This window comes from Puntigrus tetrazona, chromosome 11, assembly GCF_018831695.1.
Source record: "Puntigrus tetrazona isolate hp1 chromosome 11, ASM1883169v1, whole genome shotgun sequence".
Lineage (NCBI taxonomy): Eukaryota > Metazoa > Chordata > Actinopteri > Cypriniformes > Cyprinidae > Puntigrus > Puntigrus tetrazona.
The window spans coordinates 12870345-12895910 of NC_056709.1; the positions used below are offsets into that span (position 1 = coordinate 12870345).

The 25566-nt window shown below is 39.8% G+C and overlaps 1 protein-coding gene and 1 pseudogene across 1 annotated transcript in view; both read left to right on the plus strand.

The window, feature by feature from the left end:
- Positions 1–25566, plus strand: part of LOC122353835 (filamin-B) — a 333941-nt gene that overhangs the window by 45415 nt on the left and 262960 nt on the right.
- LOC122354317 lies at positions 4848–10457 on the plus strand (annotated as a pseudogene).

Genomic DNA, 25566 nt, shown 5'->3' on the forward strand with positions numbered 1-25566 from the left:
TATATAACATTTTTTTATATTATTATTATTATTATTATTATTCCTCATGTAAGTACATTTAATTAATTTTACTATATATATATTAAAAAAATTTACATAATTTTAATATTTTATTATTTCCTTGTTTTTAAATTTATATTGCATTTAACAAATTTATTATATATATATATATATATATATATAAACATAATTTATATATATATATATATATATATATATATATAACATAATTATAATATTATTATTATTATTTCCTTTGTTTTTAAAATTTAAATTGCATTTAATTCATTTTACTACTAAATATATATAAATATATATATATATATATATATATATATATATATATATATATATATATATATATTCTATTATTTATAGATGAAGTATAAAGCAAGCATCAAGCAAGTATTATGCGTTACATATTTATAAGTTATTATAAAATGCAAACTCTGTTTTTCCTTCATTTTTATTTATAATTTATTTCTTGTTTTTATATTCTGAGCTACGAAACACTTTGAGCTGGATTTCTAACATGTATGCAACATCTGCATTCTTATTATCATTTCCCAATAAATCTTATAAATTCCCTACTGTTTGTTTGTTTTTAAATTTTATAATAGTTCAGTTTTTTTGTTGCATACATTCAAGTCCCATAGAGAACCTCGAGCTGCATTTTGTTATTATTAAAATCATTAATTCCTTGTCATTTGTCTTCCTCTTTCATTTAATTTTAATGTATGCATTAAATTATCATGCATTATTATTAAATTAATTAAATTAAATTAAATTATTATCAATTATTATTTATGCATAATTTAATTTATTTTTACACGTTCTATGTATTATTTAAAGATCAATATAATGCATAATGCGTTACAATAACAGCCTGCATCAAATGCAAACTATGTTTATTATTATTCCTGATCTTTGCATGAATGAATCACTTTATAATCTTTCATCGCTACATAACACTTGCTCGACCTCTAAATGGCGTCATCAGGATTTTTCGCGTTTAAAGGTCGAAGCTTTAGGTTGAAAAGCCGTCTCGGCCGCCGCGAGCAGCGCAGCACAAAGGTCAAAGGTCCAGACCCGCTGGGTTCGGATAGTGCGGCCTTGTCCTAAACAGCGCTTGAAATCCGGACGGATTGAGCCCGGCGTGCCGCGGCGTTCGTTGTTATTCAGCTCTCCGCTGCTGAAGTTATTTTAACCTTGAACTCTTGCTGCGCGCCGCTCGATTTGTTTAGCAAATTCAACGCACCGAAAAGCTAAAGCTGCAAAAACTCAATTCTGCTCGCGAAGTCGACACGAAACGCCCTTTGCATCCCATTTCACTTGCATAATGTGACGGATTTTTGAATGTAACAGGATATTCGAGGGACGTGATTGTTTCAGTGGAAATTGATAGTGGCAGAACGTGAATACTTTCGATGCAAAGGCTTTCTCTATGAAAAACATCATCGCTTTGATATTCGCTAACGTTATTGCATTCACCGATATTTGCGCGGCTAATCGGCGTCCGGCTGCCACCAAAGGGCTTTTTAAGTTTGCTGACAACGCTCTCGTCGGGACAGACAAGGCGAGGGATGAGTTTGTGTCTGGAGAAACAATGGATGCGGATGGGTGCCGTCAGAAAGAGAGCCCGTCACGAGAGTTCCCACGCCCGATCCAGTCCGGGGTTAACGTCTTAAAAAGAGACAAAAAGCGGTGCGTCTGCAAGAAACACATTTCACTTCCTCCAGCGAAAAAGTCCGTCTTCCGTTATCTCCAGCTAAACTTACGAGTTTACAGCAGATTTCTCTCTGATTCGGCTGGAAGCAGCGCTGTGCAGTTTCTCACAGGCACACAGCTTCTGTGGTTCACTGTAACGTCTCACCACGGCAGCACCCATCCGCATCCATTGCTGAGAAGCACCAAAACAAACTCATCCGTCCCTCGCTTTGCCACGTTTCAGCAAATGCTTATTTTGAGCGTTTCTCAGTCCCGCTCCTCCTCGGGTCGGCGTCTGGAGTGAGGAGCGCCGGCGGCTACCTTTTCGAAGAATAACAGCCGGCGAAAGTCGAGCTGTGTCCGTTTACTGTATGAGCAGCGAGGGTTAAAAGCTCTTTTGATGCTTTAATAAGTTCTGAGTTTAATAAGCAGGTGAATGCGTATGGCTGCACGGTGCTCCGGCCTTTAAGGGACTCAAACGCTGAAAAATAAAAAAATAAAGAAAATAAAGAAATGATAAGTAAATCACACAGCACCTCAAAAGCCTGAACGCCCAGAAATCATTCTGCAGTCCAAAGAACTGCTCGTTTTGGCCTGGACATGTTTCATCAGCATCCGCCCTAACACAGGGCAAACAGACCGGGGCTAGTTGTCACAAGAGATGAGGCCGTTTTTAAAATGCAATGTTTTATAATATCTGTCCACCGATTAAAAGCAGTGAGAACGTCTTCTTGGGGCGTTTTCATAGGTGCTAGGCAAAAATGCACTTTCATTTTTATATTTTTAAAATTGCACTTTACTTTGGCGCAGTTCAACGCTTCTATATTGTCATAAATATTGTTTCGTTCTCAGCTAACGGCGGATTATGGCGCATAATAGCAGATTCACGTCGTGATAACATATTCATCGAGCCCTTTTAACGAACTGTAGAGGAAAAAGTTTCACTGTAGTCAAAGCTTTAAGGTTATAAAAGGCCTCGTTGACACCCAAAGAGGAGAACTGGACTTAAACGAGCATTATCGGGCTATCCTGGTGAACCGCGGAGCCGCTAAATATAATCATTTTCATGTGCAATAAATAGGAAATCATAAACGCTTTCGGAGGGAACGCAGTACAGAGATACTTTGAAGAAAGGATAGCCTCATAGCGCAAAGTCACGCGTTTCTGACGAATTCGCAAACCACTCCAAGCGAGGAAACAACTTTCGCTGGTTTCCGACCGACGCGCTACGCGGAAAACAGGGCGACGGGCGCGCAGCAGGCTGCCCGCGCGTAACCGGAGCGCGCTCGGAGAGCCTCGGACACACACCTGTCTCGGCGAAGCTGATGATCTCCGAGGTCTCCTCCTCCCACCCGCACCTCGTTCACGGACGCGGCGTGCCCGTCCAGGTTGGGGATCTCCACCCTCCCGTCCTCGCGCACCTTGCCGGCGTGGAGCTTCTTGAGCGCGGTCACCATCGCCGCCTTCGGGATGGGGTGGGTGATGTTGGGTCTGTCCCGCATCTGCAAGCGGCTCAGGATGTGTCTCTTCACCGCCTCCAACAGATCCACGTCCACCAGGGCGCCTCCGTCCGCCTGGCCGAGCCCGCAGGACGCGCAGCTCGGGCTGACGCTCGGGGGTTTCGGTGCCCGGCGCCGGGTGCAGCGGATGGAGACGAGGACGGACGCAAAACAAAGCACTTCGAATATCAAGCTTTTCATCTTCCGTGATGGTGAGCGGGGTCGATGGAGACGAAAGCGGCCAAGTTCGTGTCCGCCTGCTTTTTCCTCCCGAATAAAAACAGGAAAAGTGAGACTTGAGGGCGTTAAATCCACTCTCCGGGTTCCGAATTAAACGCAAACGCGGTAAATCCCGGAACACGTCCCGCGGCCGATTCTTGTCTTTGGTCACCCCGCCGCGATTTCAACACAACTCGGATCGGTATCACGGCTCCGCGCACCATCAGAATCTCTCTCGAGGTTGCTAAACGCGAGGTTTGCAAATAATAAAGTAAACGCAGGGCTCTCGATGTCTGTCCACGCTCGGCGGCGAATGGCGCACTTTACGCACGCGTCTGATGCGTCATGGCATGACTGGAAATCTCGGTGTTGCGCGTGTAAAACCCCACAGACTAAACAAAGGACCTGTTATGATTTGTCCCGGCGATTTCTTCACTCTGCCGAGTTAAAATCATCCATGGTGATCGGGAGCGCGCGGGTATTTCCAAACGACCTTTTTCAGTTCTTCAGACGACAACCGCGTCCTCCTTTGTTGGGCATTTTGACTTCCAGTGTACGCTTCCCATGTACTTCTTCATCATAGCTCTCGGCGAGTGCGTTGCGTGCGTGCGTGTGCGTGCGTGCGTGCGCGCGCGTTCGGCTCGTTTCTCGTGCGCGAACGGACATTATGCCGCGTTTGAGCCTCTGGAAAGTTTTTATACGGGACCGGGGAACCACGTGGGACGAGCCAGCGACTCCGGGATTATAAAACTTGAGGGGTTTGTGCCGGGACCCACGCGACGGTTCGGTGCGCATGAGGAAAGCGCGCGTTATAAGAAGCGTTCATCAACAGGGATCGCTATTACCGAGAGTTAAAAGTAGCTCAAATGCGAATTTACACGCCAGATGCATTTTAGAAATAATATATAGAATGCGTAAAGTGCATGAAACGTGTTCATTGTGCGCTGTGCGGTGGCCAGGTTGATTTAATTAGCATCAACAAGAGAAAATACACTTTAAATTTGCTACAGATGACAAAAGACACGCTTTCGGGTGATAATGCGCTATTTTCAAGGTCAGCTATTCCTGTTTACAGAAATGTGGGTGTGGAAAAGACCGAGCATCCCCCTTTGGATGAAAGCGTTTACAGGCGGTAGGTTTTAGTCGTGGAAAGCAGATGAGCTCAACTTTTTAACTGGTTTGAGTGAATGAACGTGTGAACTCGTAAACTGGTTACGACCAGCTAACCAGATCACTAACTGGCTCTCCAAAAAAAAAAAAAAACTAAACAAAAAAATATGACTTTATCTCGACATCTAAAACCCCATAGCAGATATTTTAAAATATAAAAATATGAAAAGGGTTTTATGTGTATAATAAAATACTTTGGAAAATACGATTTGTTTTAGTTTCATGTCAATAAATATTCCTGCGTTTTAGGACCGATATGGATTTACTGATGAAGTTTAAAGTTGTGAAACAGCGCCCCCACTCGCCGAAATAATAATACGCACAAAATACACCCTGCGTGCTGTTTACGTCCATGAAGTATAAACGCTCATCCGGAACACAAAATATTCAGAAAAACGCGCGATTTAAATAAAACATATAAAAAAATAATTTTAATAACACGTGGCATTCGCTATGAATGATTGTGCATCGTATAACTTATTTAAAAATTAATAAAAGTAAAGACGACCCAAGTCGAAATATCCATACATGGCGCGATGGCGTCATATCCGGGAGATTTGAATATCCGGTGGGCGGGGCGGTGTGTTGGAGTAGTGGATTTGATCCCGGTTGACAGAATTATGTTTTAACCGTTTATACGCGCGAATAGAGTCGGAGGCTGCTCACGGATCTAACTCGAGGTAAGCGATCCACACGAGTCCGCGTTGTTTTGATCGGTTTGAAGTAGTTTAATCGCTTCCAGCGGACAACTGCTTTGCAGTTTTTGAGGTATTTCCTCGGATGAAGCGCCCCAATGCCTTTGTGGGAAAACTATGCGATTGACCGTTAGGGCGTCCAATGAGCGCGCGGGTTAGAGGAGGTCCCGCCTCATAATTTGTCTGCTCAACCAATCAAGAGCCAGGGGAGGCGGGCTCTCGTTTATAACAACGAGGAAGGGGTGGCGTCTCCGCGGGATGAAAAAGTGAAAATCGCTTCTTTTTTTTTTTTCCAAAAACAACCCGTTTGAAAGGTTTTGGTGATATGTTGCTGTTTTGTTGCTCTTTGTTCACGGATAAGTAGCGTTCGCCGTTGTAGTTTCCGTTTACAAAGTAAAACTCAGTGACTGTACCATGGTACTTTTACTACGTACCATAATAGTCAATCATTACTATATTCATGTACAGTAGCACGATAAAAAAGCGTGCTAGTTCAGCACTATAAACTACAATCATGCATGAGTTACTGTATGTGAATTGTATGCGCCATCAAGCAATGATTTTATATTTATATGTTTCTTTGAACGTGCTCATGTTTGCAGTCTAGTTCTTCTTCTTCTTCTTCTTCTTCTTCTTCTTCTGGAACACTAAAGTCATGGCAGCCAGTAAGAGCAAAAGCCAGAGTTCTCTGGTCCTTCACAAGGTGATCATGGTGGGCAGCGGCGGCGTGGGAAAATCAGCTCTCACACTGCAGTTCATGTATGACGAGGTGAAACACAGAAACCACGCTCTTTATTTAAGCTACAGGATCAGTCTCTTTTAAATGTACACACCTGTCACATATTTTGTATTACTATAGTTGAATTTATTTAAACTAAATTTTATTATAGTTTTAATTTTTATTATTAGTTTGTGTGATTTTTTTTTTTTTTTTTTCTCTTTTTTTTTAGCTGAATATTACTATTTTTAGCTTTAGTAATATTCAGTAATAGTGTTTATTTATATATATATATACACACACACACATGTGTGTGTATATATATATATATATATATATATATATATATATATATATATATATATATATATATATATATACTTTTTAACTGGTTTGAGTGAATGAGCGTGTGAACTCGTAAACTGGTTACGACCAGCTAACCAGATCACTAACTGGCTCTCCAAAAAAAAAAAAAAAAAAAAACTAAACAAAAAAATATGACTTTATCTTTTATTTCGACTTGTTTTTTTACTTTATATATATATATTATATTATATTATATATATATACATATATATAATATATATATATGTATATATATATGTATAGATATATATATACACACACATACATATATATATATATATATATATATATATACAGACGTGGACAAAATTGTTGGTACCCTTTGGTCAATGAAAGAAAAAAAAGTCACAATGGTCACAGAAATAACTGTTATCTGACAAAAGTAATAATAAATAAAAATTCTATAAATGTTAACCAATGAAAGTCAGACATTATTTTTCAACCATGCTTCAACAGAATTATTTAAAAAAATAAACTCACTGAAACAGGCATGGACAAAAATGATGGTACCCCTAGAAAACACTGAAAATAATGTGACCAAAGGGACATGTTAATTCAAGGTGTGTCCACTAATTAGCATCACAGGTGTCTACAACCTTGTAATCAGCCATTGGGCCTATATATATGGCTCCAGGTAATCACTGTGTTGTTTGGTGATATGGTGTGTACCACACTCGACATGGACCAGAGGAAGCAAAGGAAAGAGTTGTCTCAAAGAGATCAGAAAGAAAATTATAGACAAGCATGTTAAAGGTAAAGGCTATAAGACCATCTCCAAGCAACTAGATGTTCCTGTGACTACAGTTGCACATATTATTCAGAAGTTTAAGATCCATGGGACTGTAGCCAACCTCCTGGGCGTGGCCGCAGGAGAGAAAATTGATGACAAATCTAAGAGACGGATAATCCGAATGGTAACAAAAGAGCCTAGAAAGACTTCTAAAGAGATTCAAGGTGAACTTCATGCTCAAGGAACATCAGTGTCAGATCGCACCATCCGTCGTTGTTTGAGCCAAAGTGGACTACATGGGAGAGCGACCAAGGAGGACACCATTGTTGAAAACGAATCATAAAAAAAGCAAGACTGGAATATGCCAAACTACATGTTGACAAGCCACAAAGCTTCTGGGAGAATGTCCTGTGGACAGATGAGACAAAAATCGAAGTTTTTGCCAAGGCACATCAGCTGTATGTTCACAGAGCGAAAAAATGAAGCATATCAAGAAAAGAACACTGTCCCTACTGTGAAACATGGAGGAGGCTCTGTTATGTTCTGGGGCTGCTTTGCTGCGTCTGGCACAGGGTGTCTTGAATCTGTGCAGGGTACAATGAAATCTCAAGACTATCAAGGAATTCTAGAGAGAAATGTACTAGCCAGTGTCAGAAAGCTTGGTCTCAGTCGCAGGTCATGGGTCTTGCAACAGGACAATGACCCAAAACACACCGCTAAAAACACCCAAGAATGGCTAAGAGGAAAAAATTGGACTATTGTAAAGTGGCCTTCTATGAGCCCTGACCTCAATCCTATTGAGCATCTTTGGAAGGAGCTGAAACATGCAGTCTGGAAAGGCACCCTTCAAACCGGACACAACTGGAGCAGTTTGCTCATGAGGAGTGGGCCAAAATACCTGCTGAGAGGTGCAGAAGTCTCATTGACAGTTACAGGAAGCGTTTGATTGCAGTGATTGCCTCAAAAAGGTTGCGCAACAAAATATTAAGTTAGAGGTACCATCATTTTTGTCCAGGTCTGTTTCATGAGTTTATTTTTTTATAATTCTGTTGAAGCATGGTTGAAAAACAATGTCTGACTTTCATTGGTTAACATTTATAGAATTTTATTTATTATTACTTTTGTCAGATTAAAGTTATTTCTGTGACCATTGTGAGTTTTTCTTTCATTGACCAAAGGGTACCAACAATTTTGTCCACGTCTGTATATATATATATATATACACATTAGTGTATTTTTATTTCAGTTTTAGTCATTAAAATTATTTTAGATCACTTTTTTTATCCATTTGGCTTTAATTTAATTTTAATTTTTTTTTTTTTTTTTCACAATTTGTTGTCTAATTTTTCTGTGCTGTTTGATATAAGCTTTCTTACTAAATACCAAATGCGATTTTTAATGCTTACTGGTTTTAGTTAACAATAACAACACAGATTCTAAAGGAAAAGCTATCCCAGTTCTGACTAATCCTCTGTAATCTGCTTTGCCGGCCTCAGTTTGTGGAGGACTACGAACCCACCAAAGCCGACAGTTACCGGAAGAAGGTGGTGCTGGATGGAGAGGAGGTGCAGATTGATATTTTGGATACGGCGGGGCAGGAAGACTACGCCGCCATCAGGGACAACTACTTCCGCAGCGGAGAGGGTTTCCTTCTGGTGTTCTCCATCACGGAGCCAGTCCTTCAGCGCCTCATCAGAGTTCAGGTTCTCAGAATGATGTTATCATTACAGCGGCGTCCTGCGCTCAGACCTAGTTTCCAGCGTCAGCTTCTTGATCTTCAGATAAATGCGGCGGGTCTCGCTTTTACCTCGGCTCGAGACGAAACAAGCTTTGAAACGCGTTCAAATCGACAAAAGCTGAATTTCTTACTTCAGTTGTTTCCTCCGACCACTGCTGTGAGAACCTCGGCGTGTGAGAGAGCTTCTAGATTTGGAAAAGTCATGTAAATGTAAAAACAAAAAAGGAAAGGAAGTAATAAATAAATAATAAATGCAGACTGGAAAACCTCACTGTATGAGAGAATTTGAAAAGTGATTTATATTAATAATAACCAAAAAACATTTTTAGTTGTGTGCCAAAACACTTAAGTGTTTTATTAGACTGGCTATTATTATTATTATTATTATTATTATTATTAACACTTTAATAATGCATGACTAGAAAAGTCATTTAATATTTAAATGTTTAAAAGTAATTTAATATTTTTTTAAATTATATTTTTAATATTTTGTTATATATTTTTAACAAACGGTTTTGTCATTTCAGAAATATTTTCTTGAATATATATATATATATATATATATATATATATTTATATTTATATTTAATTTAATTAAAGATAATTTTAATACAGTTTTAATAAAATCTACTATTTACAATTAATATTTGGTTTCTAGTGATGTCAGGCTCGTGTTTTATTGGCTTGAAACAGATATTTGTGAGTAGATAAATTATAAAAAAATAAAAATAAAAAAATCTAGATAAGTCTTGTAAATGCATTGGTAATAAAAAGCGAAACTCTTGAAATTCATGGAAATTTTGTAATTAATATACAATACTGTAATTGATAAAACATTTAAAATTGCATAGAAGCTTTTTACTGATACATTCTCAAGCTGTAAAATATGTTATTGGGTGAAGCGAAATATTATTAGTTCTTAATTATTAATAATTGCATTTTTTAATTCGAGATTTGTTTTAATGGCCTTGAATGTGTAATCTTTATCTGTTTATTGCCGCTTTTGATCGATTTAATGCATTTTCTGTTCCTTTACTAAATTAAATGATGAGCGAATCGTTCCTTTATTCGTTGTCTGCGTGCAGAGAGCAGATCCTGAGAGTGAGCGGAGGAGGATAAAATCCCTCTGTTACTGGTGGGGAATAAGTCCGATTTGGAGGACAGGAGGCAGGTGTCTGCGGGCGAGGCCCGGACCAAAGCGGGCCAGTGGTCTGTGCAGTGCGTGGAGACATCGGCCAAAACCAGAGCCAGCGTCGATAGGTTCTGCTCAACGCAAAACTTGGCGAGAAGTGTCTTTTTTCACCAGTTGGAATCAGTGCCGTGTTTTGCTACGTTCGCAGGTCTTCTTTGACCTGATGAGGAGAGTGCTTGCGCGAAGAAGATGTCCGAGAACAAGGAGAAGAGCGGGAAGAAGAGCGGCAAGGCGAAGAACAGCCTGAAAAAGAGATGCAGCGCTGCTTTGAGCACGCAAAGAAAACAACCAAAAAAAGCTTTCCTGTCCTGGACTGAGCGAGTTTTTCTTGCCAAATGCAATCGAAGCAGAACCTTAAGCCACTGTGCGATGTCTAGCACATCTCTAAAGGACTTTTTATACACTTCCACCCGTTTCCCGTGATATCAGATCAGTAGCGAAACTCTAATCTGTGAAAAATACATGCTTTATTACTTTCATGGAGCCGCATCACTGGGCTTCATTCATTAAACAATACTCTATTTTATCCGCCTTTTACTTTTTTAAAGCAAAGGCAACAGAGATATGCAATATTTGGTTTGTTTTGAATGCACGTGTGTGCCTGGCGGTGAGGTCGGCCGGATTTTACTACGCAAACTACGCGAGCGTGTCGCTTTTATTATCAAACTGAACATCACGATATTTTTGTAATCAAACCACTTTATCTGCCTGGTGACTCTAGACCAAATAAACCTTCTTGGTTTGTTGTGAAACGTCTGCGATTGCGTTTTGTGCTTCAGTGCTAATGTTGGGATTTTGCATTGCGCCCGTTTCTGAGTTTGACGACCTCCGGGGTTTTGACAAAAGACGGCAGCAGGGCCATAAGAGTTTATGAGAGCAGTAAAATCGTCGGAGGTAATCGGTCACCTTGACTTTGAATGTGAAAGCGTCTATTCAGCATTTAACACCCCACTGTAAAGGCAGGCGTCACTTACGAGGCCGAGGATGCTGCCACATTCAAGGCGCAAACAAGCGATAGGCTAAGCAACAACAACGACACAAAATCTAAGCAACAACGATGATAGTTTAGGAATACCAGAGTTATTCTATGCAAAACAATCGTGCAATATTAATCTGGTTGTGCAGTCCCATGCATCAATAGCTCAGAACTTCTGCAGAACTTCTGGCCTTTGTTTTGTTAAAAAAAAACAGATGCACTTTTAATCCGTGTATATAAACTTGTGCTTAAGCAAAAGAAGAATATAATTGAATAATATGGAATATTATGTAGTAGGGAATATGAAAGATTTCCACAGGAGGAACGTGCAAAAACGATTGGTGCAAAGAGAAGCATGTCAAATGTTATATGAAAATATGAATTCATGTAATCGTGTTGGTTTAGTTGTGTTTTTTAGTTAATATATTACACAAACTGCATGCAGTTGGAACATTTTCTACATAAATAGCATTTATTGCTAAATAGTGATCAGTGTAATATTGGCTTGTTTGTATTCATAGCAGTATGACAAGCAAACTTGCACATTTACAGCAACGCTCTCAGGCTTTGAGTATACAAGTTATGCTGCGGGAAAGTTATGATGGCTCAGATCATTATCTAGTGCTGTGTAAACTTCATAGAGCTAAACCGTTAAAAATCGTAAACTTGTTAAATCATCTAAACCAACATGTATGTTAACGTCTACACTACTAAAAGAACTGCTTCCAGAAGTCATAGATCCTCTCTTATCTTTGGGGTCATGTATGTTGACCCCAAAGACTTGGTTAATTATAGACTGATCTTGAATCTCCCTTTTCCGTCAAAGATAAGGTAATATCCTTCTTATAGAAAAATAGTATCTGTCAGGATTTAGAGACTGCTCTCATTAGAATTACAAAGACCTGCTTTTATCATTCGATTGCGGTTGTACCTTGCGGTTGTATTAGTGCCATTAGTTCTCAGCGCTGCGTTCGACATTATTTTGAATAGACTAGAAAACACTGTTGGCATTAGCGGAAGTGCCTTAGCATCAATTCGTAACACTAAATGAGGAGGCACCATATTGTGCAGTGTGGAGTACCTCAAGGCTCAGTACTAGGACCGTTGCTTTTCACGCTTTACATGTTACCCTTGGGAGATATTATTAGGAGACACGCTTTTAGCTTTCACTGTTATGCTGATAAGACACAGCAAATTGAGAAATTAACTACTGTATGAAAAAAAACGGAACGACAAGTAAGTTCTTACACATGCAATAATCTAGAACAGCGTCTGACACTTGAGGGCTGCTCTGTTAATTCTCCTTCATCAGTTAGGAACCTAGGTGTGCTGCTTGACAGCAATCTCTCCTTAGAAAGCCACGTTTCTAGCATCGGTAAAACTGTTTTTCCATCTCGAAAACGTATCTAAATTACAACCTGTGCTCTCAACGTCAAATGCAAAAATGTTAATTCATGCGTTTATGACCTTGAGGTTGTTCTGCACGCTTGATAAACGCAGCACTCTTTACTAGAACTAGGAAGTATGATCATGTTATCATATTAGGCTCCCTGTCAAACATTGTATAGATTTTAAATCTTGTTAATTGCTTATAAAGCTCTGAATAGCTTAACTCCTCAGTACTTGAGCGAGCTCTTATCACATTATAGTCCTCCGCGTTCTCAAACTCTGGCCGTTTGATAATACCTAAAATCAACTATTCTATCCTATTTAGCACCCAAACTCTGGAACAATCTCCCTAACACTGTTTGGGAGGCAGACACACTCTTTCGGTTTAAATCTAGATTAAAGAAACATATCTTTAACCTAGCTTACACATAACACACTAAGAGATGACGTCTACAGCCCTGATCGTCAGCGAAGAACAGGACGTTAGAGAGCAGAGCCCCAGAGAAGCGTTCCCCATGTCCTGGGAAACTTTGTGTCATGGTGAAAGTGACACTACTTTGAGGACACAACTAGAAATCAGTGGTTAAGTTGTGTTTACAACATGGTTCCAGAACAGTTTAACACACATTCGTTCAGTGTTCGGTGCATTTCCTGACTCGCTCCTGAAAGTAGTCCAGCTTTGCTCAAAGGCTGTTTCTATAAAGTGGGAGTCTGGCGCTTCTGACTCACAGCCTGTAAGAACCTATGTTTTCATATTTAAAGGATTTGCTACTGACTATTCAAACGTGAGTTTTGAGCAGTTTAGAGTAGTGCTTGTTGTTTCACCGATCACAAATGCACAAATGATAATGTTTATATACCATTACACAGCAATAAAAAAAGTCATTATAATCAGTAATTATGTTCCCACCTTGCCTTGTTTATGAGAGGTTTTATTGTTTTTGTGTCATAGCGCGGGGACATGGCATCTCGTTATACTAAGTGGCGTAACTTTTTACGCTACTATATAGCTAATAATCAGAGCACACCTTGCTTTTTAGAAAGATGAGCTTTGTACAAACCCACTCATTTCAGGAGGTGGGGCTTAGGAGAAACAATAATGTACAATAAGGGAAAATGATGCTTTTGAACCTTAAACCAGATAAATATATTGCATTACACCAAATACATCACCACGACCCTTTAAACCTAAACCGGGTGTCGTGAGTTTACTTAAATGTCAGTTCTGATATTGTAATAAAAGCAAAAATAAACCTTACAAATAATCGCAAAATAAAACTACCTTAGTAACTAAGCTTTTATTTACATTTTTGTTTAAACAGAAAGAAAAAACTAGAATACTTGCCAAAAAACATAGAGACAAACATAGACACAATCTATCTATTTTAATAGACTAACGTAAAAGAAATTTAGATTTAAGTTAAAAATTAAAAATTTAGAATTACAGCGTGTATGAAAATGTTAGGACCTTAGTGGTTTGGCGCGATGTCGGAAATACACTTGTGTTTATTTCAGGCCACATAATAAACTGCACCTAATCGCAATAAATAGAGTATTCTTGAATAGTAAATAAACAGAATTTTGATCATCAGTCAAACTTAGCGAATTGCTTGAATTTATCGATAAATGTGAAAACGTACATAAAAGCCTTAGGTGATGATATGTAGACACACCTCTGACGTCCTGGTCGCATCACTATAAGAGTAAAGGTTGAAGGGTTTCCTTGGTAATAAACTTTATTTCATTCGACGGTCAGATAAAAAAAGTGTTGTTGATTTGGCTTGTAGGAGTGCAGTTGAATAAGATTAGATACGACTCTCAATAAATCATTCAATAATGTGTTACAAATTAATTCACATTCCTCTCCAACCATAAAATGCTCAGGAATTTTGATGTTTTATTTTTGATGTCTAGTTGAAAATATTAGCATGTAGAAACTTAAGATGTACAATGCACAGAGAATCACACAGGTCACAGATTAGTCAGCATTAAATACAGCAAGGAATAAAACATAATCGTGCATTATTTGGGCCTTGAAAATAGGCCGCTTGTCGTTGAATAAAACATTCATTCAAATACGCCATACGTAAAGTAAGAAGGATAGTGCGGTCGTAATGAGCACCAGGCGAGGCCCAGAGCGATGTTGTTCAGGATCAACGCTGATCTAGAGCTACTCAACGCTAACTCTCTGTGTCCAGCCACGTTAGCGTCTTCGGTCTGTGAAAACACGAAAGTCAAGCAAATTACAGTCAAGTAAACCCTCATATCCAGCAGCTTCCAAAGGAGCCCACGACAGGCCTAATCAGCAAATGCCATCTTTTTCTTTCATGCCACGAATTCGTTCATTTTTCATATCACAGCCTCCAAATGTAAATCCAAAGTTCAAAGCTATCTTAAAATCTTAACTATGCTGTAATCTCTGATGTAAATGAGATAAGTCATGCAAAAAAACAAAACATCCATAAAATAACATCCATTTATTTGATTTAACTTTGTAAAATTTGAAAATACTGGTAAAAGACCTGTAAAAAAATATATAATTACACTGTGCCCTATTTAGGCTTCTAAATTAGACATATTTTTGCTGTCAAATGATTAAAAAAGATTTGTTTACATAATATATATGTGTGTTCTGTGTATATTTATTACTACGAATGTGCATGTATATATTTAATAAAAGTATGTAATATAGTATATAATATAAATACTTGTGAAATAAATATCTAATATATTTAGGTAAATATTTGCTAAATTTATGCTGTATGTGTGTGCCTTTATATATATATATAATAAATATACACACATATTATGTAAATGAAAACTTTTATTTTGGATGCGATTAATGGTGAATTAATGGTTTGACAGCAGTAATTAGTACCTTTTGAAATGCCAAGGTGACAACATGTAATCTTTTTTTATCTCTGGGCGCGTCTGATGAAATATCAGACATCATTTACAGGAACTGTAAGATTCGTTTGCATCTATGGGTCATTTTATGAAACATTCAGTTGAAAAAAAACATTCTTTCAACGCATTTCTATACAATTTTGAACGTTTAATGAAGGAAGGGAGGCTGACGATCGACTTTTTGAGCGGTGTGGCAATCAACAGTTAACCAGCTGAAACACAGAGCCTAAAATATCCGAAGAGAAAGAGCGGGAAAAAAAATAGCTCCTTGTACCATCAGCCTGATTGCAAACCGTTGTTGCCGCTTCCAAAAATATTGCAAATCTTTAGCACTAAGACGGTTCGATCGAGCCATTTGATTGATTGAAGGTCTCGAAATGCAGACTAAATCCTGCTAGAAGGAATACTTACGGTGCATGAGCAAGCAACGGCGGCGCTGCCCAGAGGTAAAAAGCAGCAGAACATGGTGAAGATGGAGTAGCACATGTAATCCGGCACCGGATCGGCGGGAGGCATGGAGCTCACGAACACAGCGCGCTCAACGGGGACCTCAGTATGACCGAGCTGTGCTCTCTGGGGATATACAGCCATCCCTGGTAATGCCTGCTGGATATACGGGCCCTGGTTTGGGTATCCATAAGAGTTGAGATTGGCCCTTGGGACCTGGATTCCTGCTGCGCTGGGATAGTACGGCGGAGGCACAGACTGACCCATAGTCTTGACTAACTGATCCTGTGCCGGCCCAGTGAATGCTGGGTTTATTCTTCCAATTATTTGTCCTTGATTGTACATTTCTTCTCTTGTTCTCCTGTGATGCCGTAAAGGATCTTGATGGTTCTGTGTTCGACTGAGATGCTTGTCTTTGCTGATGCGGATGAGTCTTTATTGAACCTTGTCCTCCGGTGATGTGTAGATTAATTGCCGTTCAGTGGGAGGTGGTTTGTAGGAGGTTCGGTGTTGACCGAGGAGTGTAGATAAGGCTTATCTGTAATATTACTGTTTCCCAGTAAGTCACTATAGCAAACGTGATGTGTCCAACCAACAGGATTGTGTCTCGCATTGTCCCTGTCATTCGGTAGAAGCTCGTTAAATTTGACGGATGTCAAGTGGTGCGACACCCTCAAGAACAAAACCGAAATCCAACGCATCCACTCGAATAACAGAAACTTAATAGGCCCTAAATTGTTATATTAATGCTTTCAGGATCGTTAGGGTTAGGGTTAGGGATAGGGGTTAGGGTTAGAGTTAGGGAGTTAGGGTTGGGGTTAGGGTTAGGGGTTAGGGGTTGGGGTTAGGGTTAGGGTTAGGGGTTAGGGTTAGGTTAGGGGTTAGGGGTTGGGGTTGGGGTTAGGGGTTAGGGGTTAGGGGTTAGAAGTTAGGGGTTAGGGTTAGGGTTAGGGGTTAGGGTTAGGGGTTAAATTAGGGGGTTAGGGGTTAGGGTTAGAGAATTAGGGTTGGGGTTAGGGTTAGGGGTTAGGGTTAAAGAAAAAATTAGGGTTGGGGTTAGGGGTAAAGAATTAAAATTAGGGGTTAAAGAATTAGGGGTTGGGGGTTAAAATTAGAAATTAGGGTTAGGGGTTGGGGTTAAATTAAAATTAGGGGTTAGGGGTTAGGGGTTAGGGGTTAGGGTTAGGGTTAGAAGTTAAAATTAGGGTTGGGGTTAGGTTAGGGGTTAGGGTTAGTTAGGGGTTAGGTTAGGGTTAGGAGTTAGGGTTAGGGTTAGGGGTTAGGGTTAGGGTTGGGGTTAGTGTTAGGGTTAGGGGTTAGGGTTAGGGTTAGGGTTAGGGTTAGGGTTAGGGTTGGGGTTAGGGGTTAGGGTTATGGTTAGGGTTAGAGTTAGGTTAGGGTTGGGGTTAGGGTTAAGGGAGTTAGGGGTTAGGGTTAGGGGTTAGGGTTATGGGGTTAGGGTTAGGGGTTAGGGTTAGGGTTAAGTTAGGGGGTTAAAATTAAAATTAAATATTAAAATTAGGGTTAGGGTTAGGGTTAAAGGTTAAAATTAAAAGTTAATGTTAAAAGTTAAATTAAATTAAGTGTTAAAAGGTTAGGGGTTAGGGTTAAATTAAAATTAGGGGTTAAAATTAAAGGGGTTAAAATTAAAAATTAAAAATTTAGGGTTTAAAATTAGGGAAGTTAAAATTGGAGTTAGGGTTAGGGGTTAAATTTAGGGTTAGGGTTAAAGCGTTAGGGTTGGGGTTAAGAATAGGGGTTAGGGTTAGGTTAGGGGTTAGGGTTAGTGTTGGGGTTAGGGGTTAAGGAGTTAAAATTAGTGTTGAATTAGGGGTTAAATTAGGAGTTAGGGTTAGGGTTAGGGTTAGTGTTGGGGTTTAGGGGTTAGGGGTTAGGGTTAGGGTTAGTGTTGGGGTTAGGGGTTAGGGTTAGGGGTTAGGAGTTAGGGTTGGGGTTAGGGGTTAGGGTTAAATTAGGGGTTAGGGTTGGGGTTAGGGCGTTAGGGTTGGGGTTAGGGGTTAGGGGTTAGGGGTTAGGGTTGGGGTTAGGGCGTTAGGGTTGGGGTTAGGGTTAGGGGTTAGGGTGTTAGGGTTAGGGTTAGGGTTAGGGGTTAGGGTTAGGGTTAGGGTTAGGGGTTAGGGTTAGGGGTTAGGGTTAGGGTTGGGGTTAGGGCGTTAGGGTTGGGGTTAAGGTTAGGGGTTAGGGGTTAGGGTTAGGGTTAGGGGTTAGGGTTGGGTTAGTGTTGGGGTTAGGGTTAGGGTTAGTGTTGGGGTTAGGGGTTAGGGGTTAGGGTTAGGGGTTAGGGTTAGGGGTTAGGGTTAGGGTTAGGGTTAGGGTTAGGGGTTAGGGTTAGGGTTGGGGTTAGGGGTTAGGGTTAGGGTTAGGGGTTAGGGGTTAGGGTTAGGGTTGGGGTTAGGGTTAGGGTTAGGTTAGGTTAGGGTTAGGGTTAGGGTTGGGGTTGGGGTTAGGGTTAGGGTTGGGGTTAGCTGAGTAATGACTGCACTCAGGCATGAGCTTCAGTGTTTAGAGAAGTTTCATATAGTTTAAAGGGTCGCTAAGCATTAATTAATTTAAATAACACAATATCTTTGTTCAGCACATTAGTGCCATTTTGAAAGTTAGTGTTATTTATTTTTATTTGTTTTCCTCTTCCAATTTTTTCCACAATTTGTAACATTTAAATCAATATGCAAACACAAAATTAGGATTTTTGCTCTATAATAATAATAATAATAATAATAATAATAATAATAATAATAATGTGTTTTGTAGATCTCTGTTTTTCTCTCTCTATATGTATACTGTATTTTAAAACCAGAACACTTTTTTCTTTTAATCGTCACATTTTATTTGAATGCATAATTTAAAAGAATAATAAAAAAGCATTAACTGAAATTCAGTTTCATTTCTGCCCAGAATGCACGGATAATACACAATCTGACATCGTTAAATACAACGTGAAATAAACTGATTGTCCCTTCGAAGGTATTGAAAATGCTTGTCATTTCTCCCACAAAGTCTGAGTTACAGTATGAGTACAGGTGCGTTTGGAGTAGAATACACCATTGTTTCAATAAAATACGCCGTATGCATAAAGTATTGCAACAGTGCTTGCAGTGATGAGAAGAATGCCTAAACAGAGAGCCACGTTGTTCAGGATCAGCGCCGCTCTGGAGCTTCTCACCGCTAACTCTCGCTGTCCAGAAACGTTAGCATCTCGAGTCTGTGAAAAACCCCCGAAAATCACAAAGCCAAAGGTATTAAAGTGAAGTTTGAAATCCCCTTAATATCCAGGAGCTTCAAGAACTGTTTAATAGATATCAGTCCATGCATGATGAGATAAAGTGTTGGCAAAATCAAACAACATGTGAGCGGTTTGTATTAATGTTAGTTTTTTTTCCCCTCTTACATACTAATAATCCTGCATTTTCAGTCTGCAATAACTGGTTTTGCGTACTATCTGTGACTATCTCAAATACTTTCCAGCATAACTGAAACGCATCAATAGCAGATATGCACTACGATAAAAAACGCCATCATAACTTAAGCAGCATAAGAAGCTGTTTTGTGCTGATGAGCTGCACACAAAGCAGGCTTATGCACGTTAAACGTTTCAGTCTTTTGTTAAAATAGAAATGGATAGGTCATTGCTTTTGATGACTCAAATGTAGTCTAAATCCAAGGTTCAAAGGTATAACCTTAATTATGCTCTAATCTCGCCTGTAAATCAAGCTGTCTGACGAGGTGTCTATGACATCGTTCATTTACAGGAACTGTAAAGTTTTGTTTTCACACATAACCGCCTTGATTTTCTGTCACCAGATTTCATGCAAATATCAATATCATAACACGTTACATGCTTTCTTGTCAATGTTATATAGTTATGTGCTATTTACCAATTATATATATTTCCTTGCATACGTATTGTTTTACAGTGTAATTCTTGCATACTATGTTTTTCACATTATTTGTATTATTAATTCATATGATGCAAATAAAAGGTCTAGAAGGAATACTCACGTTGCACGAGTAGATGACCGCGGCGATGCCCAGAGGTAAACAGCAGCACAGCAAGGTGAAGATGGAGTAGCCCAGGTAATCCGGAGCAACCGTCAACACGAGTCACGAACACGGCGGGCTGAACTGTGACCCGGTTTGACCGACATCGCCCGCTTGGGGGATAAGCAACCATCCCTGGGTCGCCTGCTGGACGTACGGCCCCTGAGGGCCTCCCGGGGCCCCGTACGGCTGGTTTGGGTATCCAGAAGAGTTGAGATCGACTCTAGGGATCTGGATCCCTGCTGTGTTGGGATAGTATGGTGGAGGCGTCAGAGACTTCTCCGGATCATCCTGAGGTCCAGCGAACGCAGGGTTTATTTGCTCTTGATTGTACATTTCTTCTCTCGTTCTCCTGTGAGTGTCCTAAACGATCTTGACTGTTTTTCTCTTTAATCTGCAGTCTTTATTGAACCTTGTCCTCTGATGATGATTTGTAGATTAAAAACCGTTCAGTGGGAGGTGGTTTGATGTTTGTAAGACAGCTTCCGTGTACGGCAATGCTTCCTCTTACCTGAATGTTATTCTAACACAGTTATCCCGTAAGTCTGCGAATGCCGTAAACTGCCATAAAATGAATTCTTTGATTTTTTTAACATGCTCTTGTGAAAAGCCTGTAAAGTCAAAACATTTAAATCGCAGAACGGCAACAGATAATGATAAAGATGATAAAAAACGAACCAAAAATAATTAAATAAAAGCCTGTTTTGTGTTTCAATTCTTTTAGTTAAAGGTGCCAAAACCTTTATGAGGTTTTTTAACATTAACATGAGTTATCTAGCCTGCTTATGGTCCCCAGCGGCTAGAAATGGGCTTCAACAAGAAAATAAAAGCTCAGACGACCAATCTGGAATCATCCCTTTAAGTGCGTCATACGGGGAAGGTTACCTTTAAAACTTTAGACAGCGCACATAACAACAAAGACAATACTTTATTGTCTATTCAACCTTTTCTGATAAGAAGTGTGCAAACTCAAGCATTTTTGACGTTGTTTCTGTTCGGTCCGCTCGTTTTAGTGTTTAAACACAGGTATCGCCGGTTTTCAGTCAGGCAGCAACATTAGGTATAAGATCGTATTTCTAATTTAAGGCTGTATTACGTCGATTCTGTCAGCCAGGATGACAAGTAGATGATATTTAAAGCCGAATCCGCGTTGTTTGAAAGAGCCACTTCAATCTTCCCTTTGTTTTGCATCTAGCTTGCTCTGTGAGATAATCGTGACGTCGTTGCATTTGATTGGCCTGGGCGTGCGCCACTCAGAAAAAACAGGCCAATCAGAAGAGAGGCTCATGAATAGTAATTAGACAGGACAAAATCGACCTGTCTTGGACGGAGCTCCTGAGAAAAGAGAGATATTTTTCTTACTTACACCTCAAATATTTATTCATCAACACCTAAAATAAAACTCCAAAAATGTTTATAGCATGGTACCTTTAATTGTTTTGCTCTCCTGATTTTTATTTGAATGTGCGATTTAAAGAATAAACTAAAAACATGGTTTCATTTCTGCCCAAAATGCACAGATAATCAAACGGCCTACAGATCCATCCGACAGCGTGAGATTATTCCCTCACAGGGTCTGGACGATATTTGCCATTTCTTACACTAAATCGTTTTGGTTTAAAGTATGCATAGATGCATTCGAAGCGGAATCAGAAGTCTGTTGTAACTGTGAACGCGAGAACGAGTAACAGCGTGATGACGGTGAGGCCGACGCCGAGAGCCACGTTGTTCAGGATCAACGCCGTTCTGGAGTAGCTCTTCGCCAACTCCCGCTGTCCAGCTTGGTTAGCGTCTCGAGTCTGTGAGAAACACCAATGTCAAGCATAAGCCATTTTGGAAAAACCTTTTGAAGCTTTTACAGATTTCCCTTAATTATAGCCCATGCACGCTCTTCATATTAGCTCCAGGTTACTAAAGTCCTGTGTCGTGTTATAGCTTGAATGTAAATCAAAGTTCAGTTTTCCGATATTACAACCCTAATTATGCTGTAATCTCTGGCGCAGATGGGTGTAGACGACTTGTGATGTTTTATAAGAACTTTTAAGTTTCGATTGCAGTGTTTCCTGGCATTTCCTTTCAGTGTTAAATAATATTAAAGGTGTCGTCTCAAGCTGAAAGTCAAATATAATTTAGGCTAGATAGAGATAGACACTTATTTATATACAAATATACAAAATATATAAAAACGCATTGGGTTTTAGACCAAACGCACGCAACAGTGGACAGGGCTATTTGCTCTCCTTTCAACAGATTAAAACATTTGCTTGATTTATGAGATGATATATATACACACATGGAAGAAATATTCAAGTAGAATGAATACTCACGTTGCCACGAGTAGATGACATTGCGATGCCCAGAGGTAAAAAGCAGCACAGCAAGGTGAAGATGGAGTAGCCCAGGTAATCCGAGCAGCCGTCAACACCGGAGTCCACGAACACGGCGGGCTGAACTGTGACCCTGGTTTGACCGACATCGCCGCAGGGATAAGCAACCATCCCTGGATATGCCTGCTGGACGTACGGCCCCTGAGGGCCTCCCGGGGCCCCGTAAGGCTGGTTTGGGTATCCAGAAGAGTTGAGATCGACTTTAGGGATCTGGATCCCTGCTGTGTTGGGATAGTATGGTGGAGGCATCCTGGACTTCTCCGGATGATCCTGAGGTTCATCGAATGCAGGGTTTGTTCTTTCCATTTCTTCTCGGGTTATCCTCTACTAAATGATCCCGGCGGGTTTTGTTGTCCGTTTTGAGGTCAACTGAGATGCTGGTTAATACGCACTCGGTCTTGTGCTTTTTTCGAACTTTGTCCTTTTATGGCGATGTGTAAATTTAAAGGAATCCGATGGGAAGTGGTTTTGTAGCACGATGGGGAATGGAAATGCAGCACGTTGTAATTGAGAGCCGAACTTGTTAAAGTAGAAAGCATGAGGTGAGCGGAGCCCTTTGAAGAAACGCCTGCTCATTTTCAACTACGACTGGGCATTAAATAGTGAAATCTATACTGAAAGCCATACTCACAATTAAATCAAATCAGAACAAAATCAGACAAAAACATAATTATTTTGAGCGTGCATCTCGGTTGTGACTAGAAGAGATAGAGCTAAAACCGGAAGCTATATCGCCGAAAGTCTAAAATTGAACAGGTTTGAGTACTTTAGTAATACTCATGAGTCCGAACCTCAATGTTAATGGTGTGCTTCCCATTTGATAGCAACGGTTTGGACAGGACCCTTTCTTATTCTAACCCGACAATGCTTGTGTGTGTAATGCAAGGTTAAAAAAGAAATGGCCGGTCGATTCAATGTGGAAGAACTGGACCGGTCTGCATAAAGCCCGGCTGAACACCTCCGCTGTGACTTTAAATGCAATCCTTGAGCCAAAAACCCATCGCCAAACACCCATGACAGTGATATCTGGATGTTTTAAGGCTTCTTGCATGCGTGTGAATGTAGCGCCTTGCACACTGTGTACTGCATGCAGATGTAAATATATGAAAATGTAGTTAAATGTAGACTAGTGAGTGAAAGTGTAGAAAAGAAGACATCGAGTGAACAGGGAACACTTTACAAGAAGGAGTCATTTGTCAGCGCTAGTTAATGTATGTCACGAACAATGAAGAATACATTACAGTATTTGTTCGTCTTTGCTCATGTTAGTTAATAAAAATACGATCATTATTTCATGTTCGTTCACAGTGCATTAAGTAATGTTAACAGCCTGAAGATTTAACTGGCGATTTTACTGGCGATTTTAATAGCTTTTGTTAACGAACCAGTAAAGCCTCAGTAAATGCTCAAATTAGCTTTTGTTAATGAACGAAAGAGAATCAGATCTGAGCGAAAAGCAGTTTAATTTCTGTTCATCACACAGCTCAGTCTTTCAACAAGATGAGATAAATACAACAGGAGATAAAACATAACTGTGCATTAGATTGTTCCCTCGGAGGATCTTTTTTTTCCCACAAAATAATCGACTTGGTTACAGCATGAATGCATTTAATGCAGAACACGAAGAGGTTTGAAAGAGACCTTTTCAGCCTCATCGGTGTAAAAATCATTCAGCTGCCAATCAAATGAAAGTGGGCGGGGTTTACTGCTCAATTTCAATTTCAACCGGTTTAAAGTTAAAAGAGAGCTGCCTGTAATATATGACATTATTATACACAGCATTATTATATAATACGTAACATAAGTCAACGGTTTGATGATAGAAATGTTAAATGAGCTACATCCGGAGATATATCCCTTTTTCCTCATATATGGCTGTTTTGAGAATGCATGCGTGAGTTATGCATCTGTCTCCCCGCAGATAAATGAAGCCGCGAGTTCAGCAGCTACAAAAAGAGCGGGTCTACCACCACGTTCCTGTAAATATGATAATGAGGATGCTGGCGGCTGTGACGGTGAGGCCGATACCGAGAGCCACGTTGTTCAGGATAAAGGCCACTCTGGAGCTGCTCGTCGCTAGCTCCCGCTGTCCGGTCAAGTTAGCGTCTCGAGTCTGTGAAAACATCAACGTCGAGCATATTGAAAAAATCCATGGAGAAAAACTACAAGTGATTTAGTAATTTGGTTACGCTTCATTTTAAGGTAATTATACATTTATGCAATAATAATAATTAACATGCACTGGTTAGGATTAGGGTTTGGTTTAGGGTTATTATGCATTATTATTATTATTATAATAATATGCAAGGACGTCTTAAAAGAAGGTGTTACCATAGATTTCAGTTGATGTAATTATAGCCCGTTATAAGATGGCATGCAACAGTCGCCAATTGTGATATGTAATAAATGCATTTTAATAAAAAATAAATGGTTACTTTTTATTCTGATACTCCGCTTCGTAATTACATGTCGACTAATCAAATTTACCTTTTTATTCGCAGAAGCAGCTCCATTTTTTTTAATTTCGAAAAATCGTTTTGTTGTGTTGTGGTGTTTTTATTGTGTTTTATTGGGTTAGCTAGCTGTGTTTGGTTTTTTTTGTGCTTTCGCATTATTTTCGAACCTGGTCAAAGTAACCCAGCTGCAGTTTAATTGAGATGAACGGAAATGCACAATGAAAAAAACATGATTTCTGGCAATTGTTATTGTCCAAATAAACTGTTTATATATATATATTTAGGCTAAATGCATGTTGCCATTTCAATAAATATTATAATTCCCGCATGCAACAGTGGAGAGTGTGGCACGTCCTGATTTTGTTCCTGTGTAAGCGTATATTGTTGACCCTGGAGCAACATTTTAACCCAAAAATGTATTCTTCACCATACCTTTACAGCTAAACCTAACCTTACCCAAGAGTAATGCCTAACATCAGTCAATGACACTGATATACAAGCGCCAAAAACACTGACTGTAAGCCTAAACGTCACAAAAACTATAAACTGGTTCTTCAAATCCGTAATGTTTTCAAAGATGTTGATCCAGGAACAAAACCAGCCTCCTTGGAGAGTGTGCAGGAGTGTGATGAGCCACTTTTATTTATGAGACTCTTTGAACGAGGTATGCATATGAAGCAGACTACACTCACGCTTGCACGAGTAGATGACCGCGGCGATGCCCAGAGGTAAACAGCAGCACAGCAAGGTGAAGATGGAGTAGCCCAGGTAATCCGGAGCAGCCGTCAACACCGGAGTCACGAACACGGCGGGCTGAACTGTGACCCGGTTTGACCGACATACGCCGGGCTTGGGGATAAGCAACCATCCTGGGGCGCCTGCTGGGCGTCTGGCTGAGGGCCTCCCGGGGC